We start from the raw sequence: 17,750 nt of genomic DNA, 5'->3' as shown, positions 1-17,750 counted from the left end.
ACACAGACGGGGCCCTGGTGGACGGCTCAGGAATGAGGATGGGTGTGGAAGCTTGCTTGGCCTGGCTGTGTGTGACCATTCTCACCTTCTTGGTCAGCTTCATATGGTTGGCCAAGTCTTCCCTCAGTAGCATGGAGATGGGATAATTGTCATAGACTGCAAAAGTCCACATTCCTGGACAGCCCTTGTACTGGACAGGCAACTCAGCTATAGGCAAGTTTAAAGATTTTGACATGAATGGGTGAATTGTAGCTTGGGCCTCTGGGTTGATGAATTTTCGGTCCACTAAGGATTGGTGGATAACTGACACTTGTGCCCCAGGGTCTCTCCACGCGATAACCTTCTTTTTGCCCACTCTCAAGTTCTTCCTTCTCTCCAAGGTATTTGAGAGGCATCTGGGTCTGGGGATCTTTGGTGTGATTGTGGTGTAATGAACTTTAATCAGTTGGGGTTCTTGGAGCACTGGACCTTTATATGTCCCAGTTCATTACATTTAAAACATCGCCCAGCTGACTGGTCACTGGGTCGAGGTGGGTTGCTGGAGACTGGTGCGGTGGGACAATAGGGTGTCTGGGGCTTTCCTTGGGTTCTAGATGGGGCCTTGGGATGCCCCCGATGGTAGGGTTTAGTTTGGATTTTCCCTCTCTGATATTCGCTCTAGCTGCTAGTAGTTTTTTTCTTTTCTGCCAGCTTCCATCCATTTGGCTCCAATCTCCCCCACCTCGGTTACAGTTTTGGGCTTCCCATCTAGGATGTACCTTTCTATTTCCTCAGGAACACCCTCTAAGAACTATTCCATTTGCATTAGGAAGGACAGCTCTTCCAGAGAGTTAGCACTTGCTCCTGATATCCAGGCATCCCAATTCTTTCCAATGTGGTGGGCGTGTAGGGTAAATGACACATCTGGTTTCCACCTTTGGGCTCTGAACTGCCAACGGGCATGCTCAGGTGTTAGCCCCATTCTGATTCTGGCCTTGGTTTGGAAAAGTTTTTAATCGTTCATGTGTTCCTTAGGCATTTCAGCCACCACCTCTGCTAAGAGTCCACTGAGCTGTGGCCTCTGTTCTATCATGTCCTGGTCTGTAGGGATGCTGGACCCATAGCAGGCCCTTTCGAAATTTTCTAAGAAGGCCTCAGTATCATCACCTGCCTTGTAGGTGGGGAATTTCCTGGGATGGGAAACAGTACCTGGAGAAGGGTTGTTAGGGTTGGCTGGTAACTCCTGCTTAGCCCTTGCTAATTCCAGGGCATGCTTGTGGGCCTCCCCCTCGATCTCCATAGCCCTCCGGTGGTCAGCCTCTTTGGCTTTCTCTTCTCTTTCTCTCACTTTTTCTCTCGTCTCCATCTCTTTTTCTCTCGCCTCCATAGCTCTTTTGTGGGCAGCTTCTTCCCTGGCTATTTCTGTATTAATTTCTAATTGTTTTAGTTCCATCTGTCTTTTATGTTCGTTGTCTTTCTCTATTGCTTCCAGCCTAGCCAGTTCTAGTTTGTTAGCTGCTTCACTGGTACTCATTTTTCTGATTTCTTGTGCTGGCCACATCCCTCTGCAGTTCACTGAAACTGGGATGCACTTAGCTCAGGGCTGCTTGGTTAACAGAGATTTTTTAACTAGTTATACCCAAGAGGCAGAAAGAAAGAAAAACAATTCAGCGTGTAAATTCCTTTTGCTGGCTGCTTGCTCACAGCTTGAAGCCTTCTCTTAACAAAGACCCTTGTTAAAAAACTTAACATCTCTACCCTCACACTGCTTTCTAAGCAGCTAGAAAGGAGAAAAAAAGTCCTCCTGGCTTTTGGTTTAAAATGATCCCACCGCTCTTCCACCATGTCAAGGTTCCTTCCCCACTCTGAACTTTAGGGTACAGATGTGGGGACCTGCATGGACACTTCTAAGCTTAATTACTAGCTTAGATCTGGTATCACTGCCACCATCCAGAATTTTCAGTGTCTGGATCACACCCTGTCCCCCCCAAACTTTCCCCTCTCTGGGTAGCCTTGAGGGACTTCACTAATTCCCTGGTGAACACAGATACAAACTCCTTGGATCTTAAAACAAAGGGAAATTAACCATCCCCCTCCTTTCCCACCCCCACCCCCTGGTGAGTCCAGATCCAATCCCCTTGGATCTAAAAACAAGGAAAAATCAATCCGGTATTAAGAAAAAAAGCTTTTCATTAAAGGAAAAGAAAGGCAAAAATCATCTCTGTAAAATCAGTATGGAAAATACTTTACAGGGTAATCAGATTCATATAGCCTAGAGGAACCATCTCTAGACTTAGGTTCAAAGTTACAGCAAACAGAGGTAAAATCCTCTCAGCAAAAAGGAACATTTACAAGTTGAGAAAACAAAAATAAGACTAACACACCTTGCCTGGCTGTTACTTGCAAGTTTGAAACATGAGAGACTGGTTCAGAAAGATTTGGAGAGCTTGGATTGATGTCTGGTCCCTCTTAGTCCCAAGAGCGAACAACCCCCAAAACAAAGAGCACAAACAAAAGACGTCCCCCCACCAAGATCTGAAAGTATCTTGTCCTCTGGTCAGGTGTCAGCCAGGTTTACTGAGCTTCTTAACCCTTTACAGGTGAAAGAGGCATTAACCTTTAACTATCTGTTTATGACAGTAGCTATTACAGGGATGGGAAAACAACTCCACTCACTGTCTGCTCCAGAGTATTTTGCCACAGCAGCATTTTAAGTGTAGACAGAGTGAACCTGGATCTGGCTCCAGTTCATACTGTGGATGATCAGGCACTAAGACTACAGTGGTAATAATTCTCTGGTGCTTGCATAGTTAGCAGGATTCAAGCCTGCATAGGGTGACCCCAATGGATTTCAAGTCCCTCGCCTTAACCACTCAGCCACAACTACTGGGTACAATTGTTTCACTACACAATGATTCTGTTCTCACTGAATTGTCACTTCAAATTGTTTGCTCAAACCAGCTTCCCCAGCACACTCATGGCTGCGCATCTGTGTAAGTGTGTTCTTGGCTGAACAGAGAGAATTCCTGCCCATTTCCCTTCCGGCTGGAGCAGGATTAGAGTGTGTTTGTGTTAACAACATTGCTGTAGATTGTTGTTCGTTCCCCACTCTGACAATTCAGACAGTCCCTTTCCTATTCAAATCTCCAGCACATCATTCCAATAGCAGGAGTCAGGATTTCTCTGGGGCACTGAAATATTTCAGGGGATTGGTGTGTGAGCTCAACCTTGCATTCCACCCTTGATGTTTCCTGGACTGACAACAGCAGCAGAAAGAAAGAGCTGAGCCAATATCTCCCTGTCAGGGATGCAGGTGCCATGTCCCCTCTGTCTGCCCATTGCCATTGCAGGAGAGAAAGGTTCACTGGAATCGAGTGCCCTGGCTCAGACCAGAGACACAGGGAGGTTTTGCTGTTCACAGATGTGTGCAAAGGAAATTGTGTCTCTGTGTGAAATTGAGGCGGGAAATGAAATGTCCACATGGTGACCCAATACCCTAAGGAATGTGGGTGAAGGACTCGGGCTGAGAAATGATTTAACAGGGGCTTATATCAATTTATTGCCCTGATTAAAAACTATGGCTTAAAAGCAGCCATGTTGTTAGTACTTGTACCTGTGTAGGGACACCTCAGTGGGTGTCAAGTCCATTGCCTTCACCAGGGGCAGTCAATTATTTTAAAAGATCCAAATTTCTTGATCAAGGTCTAGTCAAGTTTTAGACTCCAGAGAAAACAATACACTGATGATAAGAAGAAGTATATAAAAAAAAATTGAAGTCACTATGGACATAACTATGATGTGTCGTGTTTCACTTTTTATATCTGGAGCCACTTCCTTTCCCTTTGGCCTTGTAGTTGACCAAGGGTAAAATGAAACATCTCCTCAGATACCAGGGAGTGTTTATGTTCATTCCTGTGAGCTGCACAGGGGTTTGATGTTGCTGCTTTGAATCCTCCATTTCTGCCGGGAAATGGAACAATTCAGGCTGTCACTGAACTGAAGGAGGGAGATCATTGACAGGGAAAGGGACGCCTCCTCTTAAAGGTGTTTTTCTAGCTGGCACAGTAGCGTAGCTAAGGGGGAGCAGAGGTAGTGGCCACTCCCCCCAAGCACATTTTCCACATAGCCAGCACTGGGCTCTGGACTCTAAGTCAAGAGCTGAGTTTTGTGTGTGGCTGCAGGCTGGCTCTGGGCTCCGCACAGCCCTCCCGCATCTCCAACCCTGCTCGCTCACTCTGGGGCTGCAGGCAGCATTGGCTGGTTGCCGGGCTCCCTGGGGACAAGGAGGAGGTGGCTCCCGCCTGCCCACAGCTGCCTGGCTCCCTAAGCCGGGGTGGCTCTGCCAGGAAGGGAAGGGGTGGCAGCACAGCCACCCCCCCAGTGCAGCAGGGGGGGCTGAGGATCAGCTGCCCCATTGGCCCCCAGCACCCCATGCAGAGCGAGGTGGCCACGTGGCAGGGAAGGTGGCTCTGAAGCCCAGCTGGTGCTGGCGGAGGAGGTGGAGAAGGAAGGAAAAGGGGAGGATGTTTTTTTCTCGTGGTGTCTCTTCAGTGGAGGGGGCTGAGGGAGCCGCAGAACCAGGAGGCAAATGAGCGACTTTGGGTTATTGCCCTCGCCGTGTACTTACCCCCTCCCCAGTGCTGTGCCTGGGGCTGTGAAACTGTGCTTAGTGCAGCTGGTGAAGGAAGGGGGGTAAATGTGCTTTAAGGTGCCAGTTCTGTCTCCTCAGTCTCATTGCTGACTAGCGGCAGACTCCGTGCTCAGAATTAAGCAGTATTCTCTGGGCTACTGGACTCTATACTAGTTTTCAATTACCTGCTAAATGCTTCAGCCATGCCACTTTCTCACTCAGCTACATCCTGAATAGGGGTGACGTGTGTAGCACATGCCAATTTGAGGTGAATAGTCTCTTGGCCAGATTCTACTGGGTTTATGATGCTTTGTGCCATGGGCTGGAGCAAAGTGGCTGGTGGATAACCATGGTCTATTCCAAACCAAGCCCTTCTGTCAAACTCAGAGTTTCACAATCCTTACAGCACCTTCCACTTATAAAGTGTCTCTGACAGAGGTTCTTCCCTTCAACACTGTGACACACTCTGATCCCTGGCTTAGACCTTCTTATTGAGAAACAACCCATAATGTCATGCCCCTTCTGTGTTATTTCTAGTGTAGATGAGAGAGTGTTATTCAGTGTATTTCCCATCTCCCCTGAGCCCAGGTCACTCTGAATCACTCACACTGCTGAGTGGAGAGAGCCGGTGGGATGGGAGAGCTGAGATTTCCCTCCATGGTGTGTGGGGCAGAGGGCTGGATGAGCAGTAGGACATGAGAGATACCAGCATGGTGAGCAGATCCAGTGCAGAGTCGCTGAGAAGGGCCCAGGGTGCAGGAAATGAGACTTCTCTGACTCGCTGTGACAACTCCACGGCTGAGACAGCCCAGGCAGGAATTGCTGAGGATGTTGGTGTGGTTTGTTCAGGTGATTCATTTCCAAATCTCACAAACATTCTCTGTTCAGTAGGAAAATACACATTAAGAGTTGGGATCTATCCCTGCAGGGAGCAGGCAGATCAGACTGGTGAATGGGGAAGGTCGCTGTGCTGGGAGAGTGGAGATTTATTACAGTGGCAGCTGGGGGACAGTCTGATGATTTCAGGAACCTACCAGACTCCAACATCATTTGCAAACAACTGAGATGTGGACGTGCCAGAAATGCAACTGTCTCTGCTCATTAAGGGCAAGGAGCCAGGCAGAGCTGGCTGGACGATGTGAACTGCTCTGGGAATGAATCCGATCTCTGGGAGTGTCCTTCCAGGGACTGGGGCCGGCATAAATAAAGGCACAAAGAGGATGCGGAAGTTCTCTGCTGACGTCTGTTCTGGGAATGCTCTTGCGAGCCGGGTTACCAGGGGATTTAACGGAGGGGGCAGAAGTTTCAGGAGATTGCTGAGAATGATCCTTTGCCTGACTCAGAGGTCTAGTGATTGCCCTCCATATCCTCCGAGGGAAGGGACCCCGCAAGGAATGAGGCCCCTAAAAGTGGCAAAAAAAATGTAAGGTATAACTAGGTAAGTGACATTTATTGACGCTATTGCACAATCCATGTCGGTTTTACTGACAAAACCGTGAAGTCATTATGATACATCATAATGCTATTGGCTACATCAGTTGTCTGTAGGTCAGTTTCGAATTTTAGTTGGACCCATTCAAAGAATGTGTATTTGCATTCATAATGGCGGTCGGTGGATAAATGTTATTAATTTAGTTGTTTAGTTTTTTATCATTTCCAACGCAGAAGCGTGCTTTGTGATGTCTAAGAGAGTGTATAAGAGCGGAGCTAGTAAACGAAAGGCAGCAAAAGATGCCGAGAAGGAACTTGAGAAAATTCCAAAGTTGTCAACGTATTTTGCGCTGCAATCCAATGTACAGGTACAGGCACAGGAAACGGACATTGCTAGCAGCGACGAATCGTATCCAGAAGTATCCAGAAGTGCTTCAAGTGAGGTCAAAGGTGAAGCCAGTTGTTCTACCAAACAAACTGTGACAGATATTTCAGCTGCTGCCGGGAAAGAAGTATCTGAATCTGAACCACTGACTGATGATCCAGGAGATTGGCCATCTATAATATCGGACAGGCAAGTGTGTGACATTGTTGCACATGGCCCACCGCAGCAGAATGAAAGTTACGAATTTCCATTTAACGAGGAAAGACGGAGGTTCACAAGTACTCATTTCTATCGAACCGTGGCAAATGGCGAGAAAATAAGTCGTTCATGGTTAATGTACTCAGTTCAGAAAGATGCCATTTTTTGTTTTTGTTGTAAATTATTTGGCACTGGCGACATACCGCTACGTTGTGGAACATCTGCTTGGAAAGCACTGTCAAAAAGACTTCAGCAGCATGAAACAGGCAAAGGTCATCAAGACTGTATGGTGAAATGGTTTGACCTTCGGTCAGGCATAGTAAACCGTACATCTATTGACCAACTTGAATTGCAGGCTTTTCTGAAAGAAAGAGATTTCTGGAGAAATATTGTCAAACGCATGGTTGATGTCGTTATTTTCTTGTCCGAAAGAAACTTGACGTTTCGAGGAAGTAATGAAAAGCTCGGCGATCCTTCAAATGGCAACTTTTTGGGATTGTTTGAATTGCTTGCAAAGTATGATACTGTCCTCAGTGAACTTTTACAGAGGATAAAGAAGGCAGAGACACATGTTCAGTACCTCAGTCCACAGATCCAAAACGAGCTGATTCAACTTGTTGCCAGTAACATTCAAGAGGCCAACATAGCGCAGCTTAAAAAAGCAAAATATTATTCAGTTATTTTGGACTGTACTCCCGATGTGTCACATGAAGAACAGATGTCTTTGGTGTTACGCTTTGTTGAATGCAACGGTGAAGATGGTGTCAATATTCATGAAGCGTTTGTTGGTTTTCTTAATGTTCATGATACTACTGGTGAGGGCTTATTGGAAGCGTTTCTTGAAAAGGCAAACAACTTAGGAATAGACATTGCTGACATGAGAGGCCAAGCTTATGATAACGGCACAAATATGAGAGGAAAGAATAAAGGAGTTCAAGTCCAATGCTAGAAATAAATGACCATGCCTTGTATGTACCATGTGGAGCTCACACTTGGAATCTTGTGATCTCAGACGCGGAAAAGTCATCGAAATATGCCGTTGACTTTTTCGGTCTGATTAACAGAATATATGTTATCTTTTCTTCTTCACCTTCACGTTGGGATATACTTCAAGAACATATGCCAATATCTGTTAAAGGGTTATCGGAAACTCTTTGGGAGTCAAGAATTGATGCTGTGAAGCCATTGCGTTATCATCTTGAAGAATTGTGCAATGCTTTGTCATCTTTGCGAGAATATGCACTCGAAAAGAAAGATGGCAATACAGCAACAGAATCCGGTGCGCTTTTAGACCATGTTACTACATGGCCTTTTGTTCTGACTGTGTACACGTGGTACGATATACTATTTCACGTCAATAAAACCAGCAAAATAATTCAGTCACTAGATGTGTCAATTGACGTACTGCAGGCAGAAGACATCTGTTCTTCATGTGACACGTCGAGAGTACAGTCCAAAATAACTGAATAATATTTTGCTTTTTTCAAAATTCAAACAATCCCAAAAAGTTGCCATTTGAAGGATCGCCGAGCTTTTCATTACTTCCTTGAAACGTCAAGTTTCTTTCGGACAAGAAAATAACGACATCAACCATGCGTTTGACAATATTTCTCCAGAAATCTCTTTCTTTCAGAAAAGCCTGCAATTCAAGTTGGTCAATAGATGTACGGTTTACTATGCCTGACCGAAGGTCAAAACATTTCACCATACAGTCTTGATGACCTTTGCCTGTTTCATGCTGCTGAAGTCTTTTTGACAGTGCTTTCCAAGCAGATGTTCCACGACGTAGCGGTATGTCGCCAGTGCCAAATAATTTACAACAAAAACAAAAAATGGCATCTTTCTGAACTGAGTACATTAACCATGAACGACTTATTTTCTCGCCATTTGCCACGGTTCGATAGAAATGAGTACTTGTGAACCTCCGTCTTTCCTTGTTAAATGGAAATTCGTAACTTTCATTCTGCTGCGGTGGGCCACGTGCAACAATGTCACACACTTGCCTGTCCGATATTATAGATGGCCAATCTCCTGGATCATCAGTCAGTGGTTCAGATTCAGATACTTCTTTCCCGGCAGCAGCTGAAATATCTGTCACAGTTTGTTTGGTAGAACAACTGGCTTCACCTTTGACCTCACTTGAAGCACTTCTGGATATTTCTGGATACGATTCGTCACTGCTTGCGCTGTCCGTTTCCTGTGCCTGTACCTGTACGTTAGATTACAGGGCAAAATACGTTGACAACTTTGGAATTTTCTCAAGTTCCTTCTCAGCATCTTTTGCTGCCTTTCGTTTACTAGCTCCGCTCTTATACATTCTCTTAGACATCACAAAGCACGCTTCTGCGTTGGAAATGATAAAAAACTAAACAACTAAATTAATAACATTTATCCACCGACCGCCATTATGAATGCAAATACACATTCTTTGAATGGGTCCAACTAAAATTCGAAACTGACCTACAGACAACTGATGTAGCCAATAGCATTATGATGTATCATAATGACTTCACGGTTTTGTCAGTAAAACCGACATGGATTGTGCAATAGCGTCAATAAATGTCACTTACCTAGTTATACCTTACATTTTTTTTGCTACTTTTAGGGGCCTCATTCCTTGCGGGGCCCCTTCCTGTCGGAGGGTACGGAGGGCGCTCGCTACACCTCTGTCTTGAGAACATGACCTATGAAGGAAAGCTGAAAGAATTGGGTTTATTTAGTTTGGAAAAGAGAAGACTGAGAGGTGACATGATAGCAGTTTTCAGGTATCTAAAAGGATGTCATCAGGAGGAGGGAGAAAACTTGTTCACCTTAGCCTCCATTGATAGAACAAGAAGGAATGGGCTTAAACTGCAGCAAGGGAGATTTAGGTTGGACATTAGGAAAAAGTACCTAACTGTCAGGGTAGTTAAACACTGGAATAAATTGCCTAGAGAGGCTGTGGAATCTCCATCTCTGGAGATATTTAAGAGTAGGTTAGCTAAACGTATATCAGGGATCGTCTAGACAGTGTTTGGTCCTGCCATGAGGGCAGGGGACTGGACTCGATGACCTCTTGAGGTCCCTTCCAATCCTAGAGTCTATGAATTCAACTTGGTGCTTTGTCATCTTGTGTCATCATTTTTATTTCTTAGCTTTCAGCTATTTAAATGAACTCTAAAACTTTCATACTGACTGTTTACTATATGACATTGTATCTCTCTAACCTACTTCATAACCATCATTGACTTTCTTTCCATTTTAATACTATCCCATAATATCAGAGACAGTGAGAAAATTAGCAAATAAAGGTACATGACTATCTTTCTATCTCTGTAGAGAATGATAGATACACGTGTATCTGTCTCACATAGAGAGATGTGATGTATTCCCTGCAGCCAGGGCCAGCTTTAGGAAGTGCGAGGCCCAATTCGAACAGTTTTGACGGGTCCCTGGCAGGGATGACTAAAAAACTAAAAACACATAAAAAAACACGGGGCTTGTACTCACTGGACAGTGTTCCGAGTCTTCGGCAACACTTTGGCAATGGGTCCTTCACTCGCTCCATGTCCTCGGCGGCACTGAAGGACCCACCACTAAAGATTCAGAGCAAGTTAAGGACCCGCCGTCGAAGACCAAGAGCAAGCGAAAAACCCGCCACTGAAGTGCCACCAAAGACCCAGAGCGCCGCCAGGTGAGTAAAAATTAAAAAGGTGTCTCTAGCCAGGGAAGGAATTCTCACTGGGTCCGAAGCCCTCTTAGGCGTGGGGCCTGATTCGGGGGAATTTATGGAATAGGCCTAATGCCAGCCCTGGGGGTCTTTTATCATTTTTGTCTTGAGTTCATTAAATCACTAAATGCCCCATAGCAATCACTATGATCCCAAAGAAATTCTCACAGGAAAATCATAGCAGGTGAGGCTGGAGCTCAGGTTATGAATTCTAGTGAGGTGGGTGGGCTAAGTCTGCTGATCTGGTCTAGGAGATTCACTCCTGCTTGCTCCAAAATGCTTTGTAGACACACCCAATGTGGCTTGGCTAGTAACAGAGCCACAGATATCAACCTCTGTAACCTGAGCTGGGGAACAGGAAATAAAGCCTGGTCCACTCAGTGAGACAGAGCAAGCCTCTCCTCGTTTTACTGAACAGGGAGATCCAGGCTGATGTTCTCAAAATGGGCCACTTGCTTTAGATTCCTCCTGTTCTGGATGTCCAAGTTGTAACACATTGAGCCTGGCTTTCCCATTGAAGTCTGTGGGAGCTGTGGGATCTTAGTTCAACCACTAGAACAGGGCCTCATCCTCCCTGATTGAACTAACCTCGTTATCTCTAGCTTGCTTCTTGCTTGCATATATATACCTGCCCCTGGAAATTTCCACTACATGCATCCGACGAAGTGGGAATTCACCCATGAAAGCTCATGCTCCAAAACTTCTGTTAGTCTATAAGGTGCCACAGTACTCTTTGCTGCTTTTACAGATCCAGACTAACACAGCTATCCCTCTGATATCTGAGTATGGTCATTGTACGAATTTCCCAGTTTGTCATGGATGAGAGTTTTGTCTTTTTTTCTAACACTAAAGCAATGATATGACCTGCCACCCTGAGCAGAATGACAGTAGGGAGAGTTTGAGTTGTAAGTTATGTATCAATTTTGTCTGGATGCCCTAGGACTGCATAGGCCCCAGAGCTAGAGGGATCATCAGAAATGCTTCATAAACTCTTCAGGCCCATGTCAACTATGCATGCCTTACTAATGAAGAGGACCTCCATTGATCTGGAGCTCTTTGTGAAAGCAGGGGAAGGGGAGCTCATAGACTCATAGACTCTAGGACTGGAAGGGACCTCGAGAGGTCATCAAGTCCAGTCCCCTGCCCTCATGGCAGGACCAAATACTGTCTAGACCATCCCTGATAGACATTTATCTAACCTACTCTTAAATATCTCCAGAGATGGAGATTCCACAACTTCCCTAGGCAATCTATTCCAGTGTTTAACTACCCTGACAGTTAGGAACTTTTTCCTAACGTCCAACCTAAATCTCCCTTGCTGCAGTTTAAGCCCATTGTTTCTTGTTCTATCATTGGAGGCTAAGGTGAACAAGTTTTCTCCCTCCTCCTGATGACACCCTTTTAGATACCTGAAAACTGCTATCATGTCCCCTCTCAGTCTTCTCTTTTCCAAACTAAACAAACCCAATTCCTTCAGCCTTCCTTCATAGGTCATGTTCTCAAGACCTTTAATCATTCTTGTTGCTCTTCTCTGGACCCTCTCCAATTTCTCCACATCTTTCTTGAAATGCGGTGCCCAGAACTGGACACAATACTCCAGTTGAGGCCTAACCAGCGCAGAGTAAAGCGGAAGAATGACTTCTCGTGTCTTGTTTACAACACACCTGTTAATGCATCCCAGAATCACGTTTGCTTTTTTTGCAACAGTATCACACTGTTGACTCATATTAAGCTTGTGGTCCACTATGACCCCTAGATCTCTTTCTGCCATACTCCTTCCTAGACAGTCTCTTCCCATTCTGTATGTGTGAAACTGATTGTTCCTTCCTAAGTGGAGCACTTTGCATTTATCTTTATTGAACTTCATCCTGTTTACCTCAGACCATTTCTCCAACTTGTCCAGATCATTTTGAATTTTGACCCTGTCCTCCAAAGCAGTTGCAATCCCTCCCAGTTTGGTATCATCCGCAAACTTAATAAGCGTACTTTCTATGCCAACATCTAAATCGTTGATGAAGATATTGAACAGAACCGGTCCCAAAACAGAACCCTGTGGAACCCCACTTGTTATACCTTTCCAGCAGGATTGGGAGCCATTAACAACTACTCTCTGAGTACGGTTATCCAGCCAGTTATGCACCCACCTTATAGTAGCCCCATCTAAATTGTACTTTCCTAGCTTATCTATAAGAATATCATGAGAGACTGTATCAAATGCCTTACTAAAGTCTAGGTATATCACATCCACCGCTTCTCCCTTATCCACAAGGCTCGTTATCCTATCAAAGAATGCTATGAGATTAGTTTGACACGATTTGTTCTTTACAAATCCATGCTGGCTATTCCCTATCACCTTACCACCTTCCAAGTGTTTGCAGATGATTTCTTTGATTACCTGCTCCATTATCTTCCCTGGCACAGAAGTTAAACTTACTGGTCTGTAGTTTCCTGAGTTGTTTTTATTTCCCTTTTTATAGATGGGCACTATATTTGCCCCCTTCCAGTCTTCTGGAATCTCCCCCGTCTCCCATGATTTCCCAAAGATAATAGCTAGAGGCTCAGATACCTCTTCCATTAACTCCTTGAGTATTCTAAGATGCATTTCATCAGGCCCTGGTGACTTGCAGGCATCTAACTTTTCTAAGTGATTTTTTACTTGCTCTTTCCTTATTTTCTCTTCTAAACCTACCCTCTTCCCGTAAGCATTCACTATACTAGACATTCCTTCAGACTTCTCAGTGAAGACCGAAACAAAGAAGTCATTAAGCATCTCTGCCATTTCCAAGTCTCCCGTTACTGTTTCCCCCTCCTCATTGAGCAGTGGGCCTACCCTGTCCTTAGTCTTCTTCTTGCTTCTAATGTATTGATAAAAAGTCTTCTTGTTTCCCTTTATTCCCATAGCTAGTTTGAGTTCATTTTGTGCCTTTGCTTTTCTAATCTTGCCTCTGCATTCCTGTGTTATTTGCCTATATTCATCCTTCGTGATCTGACCTAATTTCCATTTTTTATATGACGCCTTTTTATTTTGTAGGTCATGCAAGATCTCATGACCTACAAAATAAAAAGGCGTCATATAAAAAATGGAAACTAGGTCAGATCACGAAGGATGAATATAGGCAAATAACACAGGAATGCAGAGGCAAGTTTAGAAAAGCAAAGGCACAAAATGAACTCAAACTAGCTATGGGAATAAAGGGAAACAAGAAGACTTTTTGTCAATACATTAGAAGCAAGAAGAAGACTAAGGACAGGGTAGGCCCACTGCTCAATGAGGAGGGGGAAACAGTAACGGGAGACTTGGAAATGGCAGAGATGCTTAATGACTTCTTTGTTTCGGTCTTCACTGAGAAGTCTGAAGGAATGTCTAGTATAGTGAATGCTTACGGGAAGAGGGTAGGTTTAGAAGAGAAAATAAGGAAAGAGCAAGTAAAAAATCACTTAGAAAAGTTAGATGCCTGCAAATCACCAGGGCCTGATGAAATGCATCCTAGAATACTCAAGGAGTTAATGGAAGAGGTATCTGAGCCTCTAGCTATTATCTTTGGGAAATCATGGGTAATAGCTAGCATAGTCCTCAGAAGAATCCTAATGGCGAAGCATGTTACGGAGTGTAAAAAAATATCCTGTGGATTTCAGGCTACGCCTCAAAGAGCAAAACATTTTCAAAATCTGTTGGACGCCACAGGGGTTTGCCAGATGGGGGCCTTGACTCTGGTGTGTGTTGGCACTTTAATACAGAAAAAGGAACCTTGATGTATATGCTATGAGACTGTCCAGCAGTCAGGCAGCTGTGGGAAGAAGTGGACATGAGTGAAAATAGTGCTTGGCTTCAGCAACCAAACCTCAGCTGAAATTATATCCTGCTGTCAGAGTGCAGAGCAGCTGCACCTGTATTTCCTCCTCCATAGTCCACCAAAGGCACACTCTTTTAGGATCTCGACTCCCAGCCGTCACTTCTCTCTTGGGCAGACTCCCACGTTTCTCTCCCCCCTGACTGGGGTGTTTCCAAGCTGCACAACTCTCTGCCTACACTGTGATATCCCCAGCAAGCCAGACAGCATGAATGGGAGTTTGGAGGAAGATTTTCAAAAGCTCCTAAGGGATTTAGGAGCACAACTCGCACTGAAAGTTCCCTTAGCACAGTGGGTGCTGGACTGATACAGCCTTATGCTTCTGAATCTTCCACCCACAGAGCAGTGTCTTAAGGGGGAGCTGATTTCAGAATATGTCTCCTCTGTAGAGCATAAGCATCATGGGTTAAATCCATCCCTGATGTCTCTGCGCTTAACTGTTACACCAGGGGTAAATTGGCCCACTTATCTTTTTTAAAATCTCACTGCAATTTATTAGCAATACTTGTAAATCTAGAATATAACATTTGTGTGTTAATTAATATCCAATGGGCCACTACATAATTTTAAACAATCAACCTACAGAGGGATATATTAGCAGAGAGAAAGCTTTTTGAGGCAGGGGAGAGTAATTGTGTTTCATTTATGCATCAGTTCTTCGAATCCCAAAACTCCTGTTTATTAAGAACCGGCTAGATCAGGGCTTTGAGAATGGTCAATGAGACTGTTTGGGTGCTATTTTCTAAATTGCTGAAGTGGCTTACGGGCACTAGTCACAATGAAAGTGAGTGGGAATTGTGATCACAAGTCACTCAATAAACCCACCCATTGCCCCCAAGTGCCAGTGTGACTCTTGGTGAAATTGACACTGGTTGAAAGTTCTTACCAGTTGTTCGACAATTTGGTAGCCTTAACCTATGTCCTAGTGGACAGCTCCTTAAATCCCCAGAACATTGTGGTAGCAGCTACAGTCGGAGAACCTTAACATTCCACACCCACCCCTTGCATATCTACAGCCTACACAAGCCTTCCTGTCCTGCTGGACGATCTGCCATTGAATGACATGGGCCTACTGTAAAACAGACATATCCTTTGTGAAGAATAGGTTGGATTTTAAGGCCCCAGGACTGTACGTGACAGAACCATCCCTGAAGCCTCTTGTATCTGTGGGACATGCTGATCTTTCAGAGAGATCAGGGTTGGAATGGAACATGCAAGAGAGAGCTTGGTTGCATAGCAGCATTTTAAAGGATAGTGTTGTGACATAAATGCCTCTAAGGGTTTCACGTTCTATCCCTGTCCTACCTACTCTCTCTCCAGCACTACTGTCCCACACAGATCAGCCATTATGATTCCTCTATGTGAGAAGAGCTCTCTGCAAAGCCACTTTATTGTCATCCTTAAAATTCTGCTTTGCTGTGATGCCTGCAAAATGCCTGATGATGGAAAATGGGCTTTTTTCCCCATGGAAATTTTTAACACAAACAAAACAAATAAAAGCATTTTCATCATTTTTTCCCATTGAAAAGTGCAATCCTTTGGCCAAAAAAAATAATAATAACTAAACAAAACAAACAAAAAAAATTGGCCAAAAATTTGAAATATTTTGATTCTGAAATACTGCCTGGTGCTTTATGGGTGCTGTAGTTTTTATTCTTCAAGCCCACATTCGCCTGTATAGGCTGGAAACCACTCTCTCTCCTCAGAGAGAGAGGACGTGGTTGCACCATGGGAGATGTAGTCTAGCAGGGGATCCCAGCCCATAGTGAAGAATGGAGACACAGAGAACTGAAATACAGCTGCCATGGGGCACCGCAGAAGGCTCTCTGAACCAAATTATTTGAATTTTGGGATATTTGTTTTTTCAACAAATATTTGAAATTTCCATGAAAAACAGACACACACACAAAAAAAAGTTTTTCTCAAAAATTGATAGGGTTCTGCCTACCAAAACCTCAAGCATTCCCTGAAGTTTTATAATTGATCAGAGATGATTTTGAAAAGATACAGACAGAGAAATCATACCAAAATAAGCACAGGGCCCTGCTCTGCTAATGAAAGGTGGCTCAGCAGGAATTAAACCTAGGCTATTCAATACCACAGCACAGGATTTTAACACTCAGCAAAACCCTGCTGCTCATTCAGTCCAAATTGCTGGGCAGGTTCACACACCTCTTTGTCTTAGGTGGGGGAGGGAGCTTCTGATTAATTCATCCTGACAGTTATGTGAACAGAAGGGTGTGTTCACACATCAGTTAGAATAAGTTTTTTACCTCAACCATAACAAGGTTTAGTCCAGGTCATAATGACATCCCTCAACTCAGGGGAGGCTCAGACTAGTCACCCACGCTTGGCCCCACCCTACAACGTCCACACAGCTATTTTTAGCATGTTAGCACAAGGCCTGCTAGCATGAGTCTGCCTACCAACGCTGGGAGGCTCACCTTCAGCTGTCACATAGACATATTCTTCAGTGGCTCAACTACTCTCATTCCTTCAATTAGTTCCTGTGTATTAATTTGAATAAGAGGCCTGAGGATTAATGTACTATTCAATGGGTAGAATTTTCAAAAGCGTTCCCATTCAGAAGGACCTAAGGATGGAGGAATCTGTGTGTCATTGAAAGTCAATGAGATTTATGCTTTTAAGTCAGATAGACACTTTTGGAAAATTTACCCAATGTGCTTCAGGATGAAAGATGCTGGCACTTTTCAAATATGCCATGAGTAGCATTTCCTCCACATCTACCCGTTGTTTTTTTAATTGACATCGATTTTGTTGTTGCTGAAGCAAAGAGGTTGTGTCAACAGGAATCATTCACATCATTTATTCTATTTTGATAGCCATTAATCTATTTTGGGTCTGATGCATTGGGTCTTGGGAAATATCTACATTGCAATGTAGGCCTAAACTCAGACTCAGGCTTGAGGATTTCAAACTGACAAACGCACATTCAACCACCATTCTACACATACTGGGAATATAATTAAGCCTTCTTTTGCCATGGGCTCTGTGATCAGGATACTGTTTCATAAGCCCAGGCAAAAGGGGTACCTCCAGTTGACTTTCCAATCCCAGACTGGTTAGCAACGGACCTGTAGGACTCTGGGGTATAGCAAACTACCTTTGAACAGGAATGGCTTCCCTTGCATATGAGTCGTGGAGCTGAAGGGTCCGGGAAACCTGCTAACAAGGCTCCAGAAATGCAGCTTTCCTCATGAGCAAGTTCTGGTCATCCCGGGTCTGCATGACAAGGGGGTCCCACAGTCTGTGCTCGTGTCCCTAGTCCAGAAGCACCAGTCTACACATGGGGCATCAGTGGCTCTCTCAAGAGTCATGAGCAGCAGCATCCAGTTTGAGTCTGTCAGGTTTGTATCACCCTCATCCTCCTCCAACAGGTGCCTTCTTTTGCCCCTGAAATGTCCACCAGCACCTCACGGAAGCTCTGCCCATTGCCTGAAACAGGAGTGAAAGAACAAGCAAGACAATTGCCTCCAGCTGCTAGGCACATGCAGACTCAAAAGACAACTTGGTCCGATTCCTTCGCAGGCTGCAATAGCTTCTGGT

This window comes from Gopherus flavomarginatus, unplaced genomic scaffold (assembly GCF_025201925.1).
Source record: "Gopherus flavomarginatus isolate rGopFla2 unplaced genomic scaffold, rGopFla2.mat.asm mat_scaffold_34_arrow_ctg1, whole genome shotgun sequence".
NCBI classification, from domain to species: domain Eukaryota; kingdom Metazoa; phylum Chordata; order Testudines; family Testudinidae; genus Gopherus; species Gopherus flavomarginatus.
The sequence above is the reverse complement of the archived record's forward strand: the minus strand, read 5'-3'. Positions refer to the sequence as shown.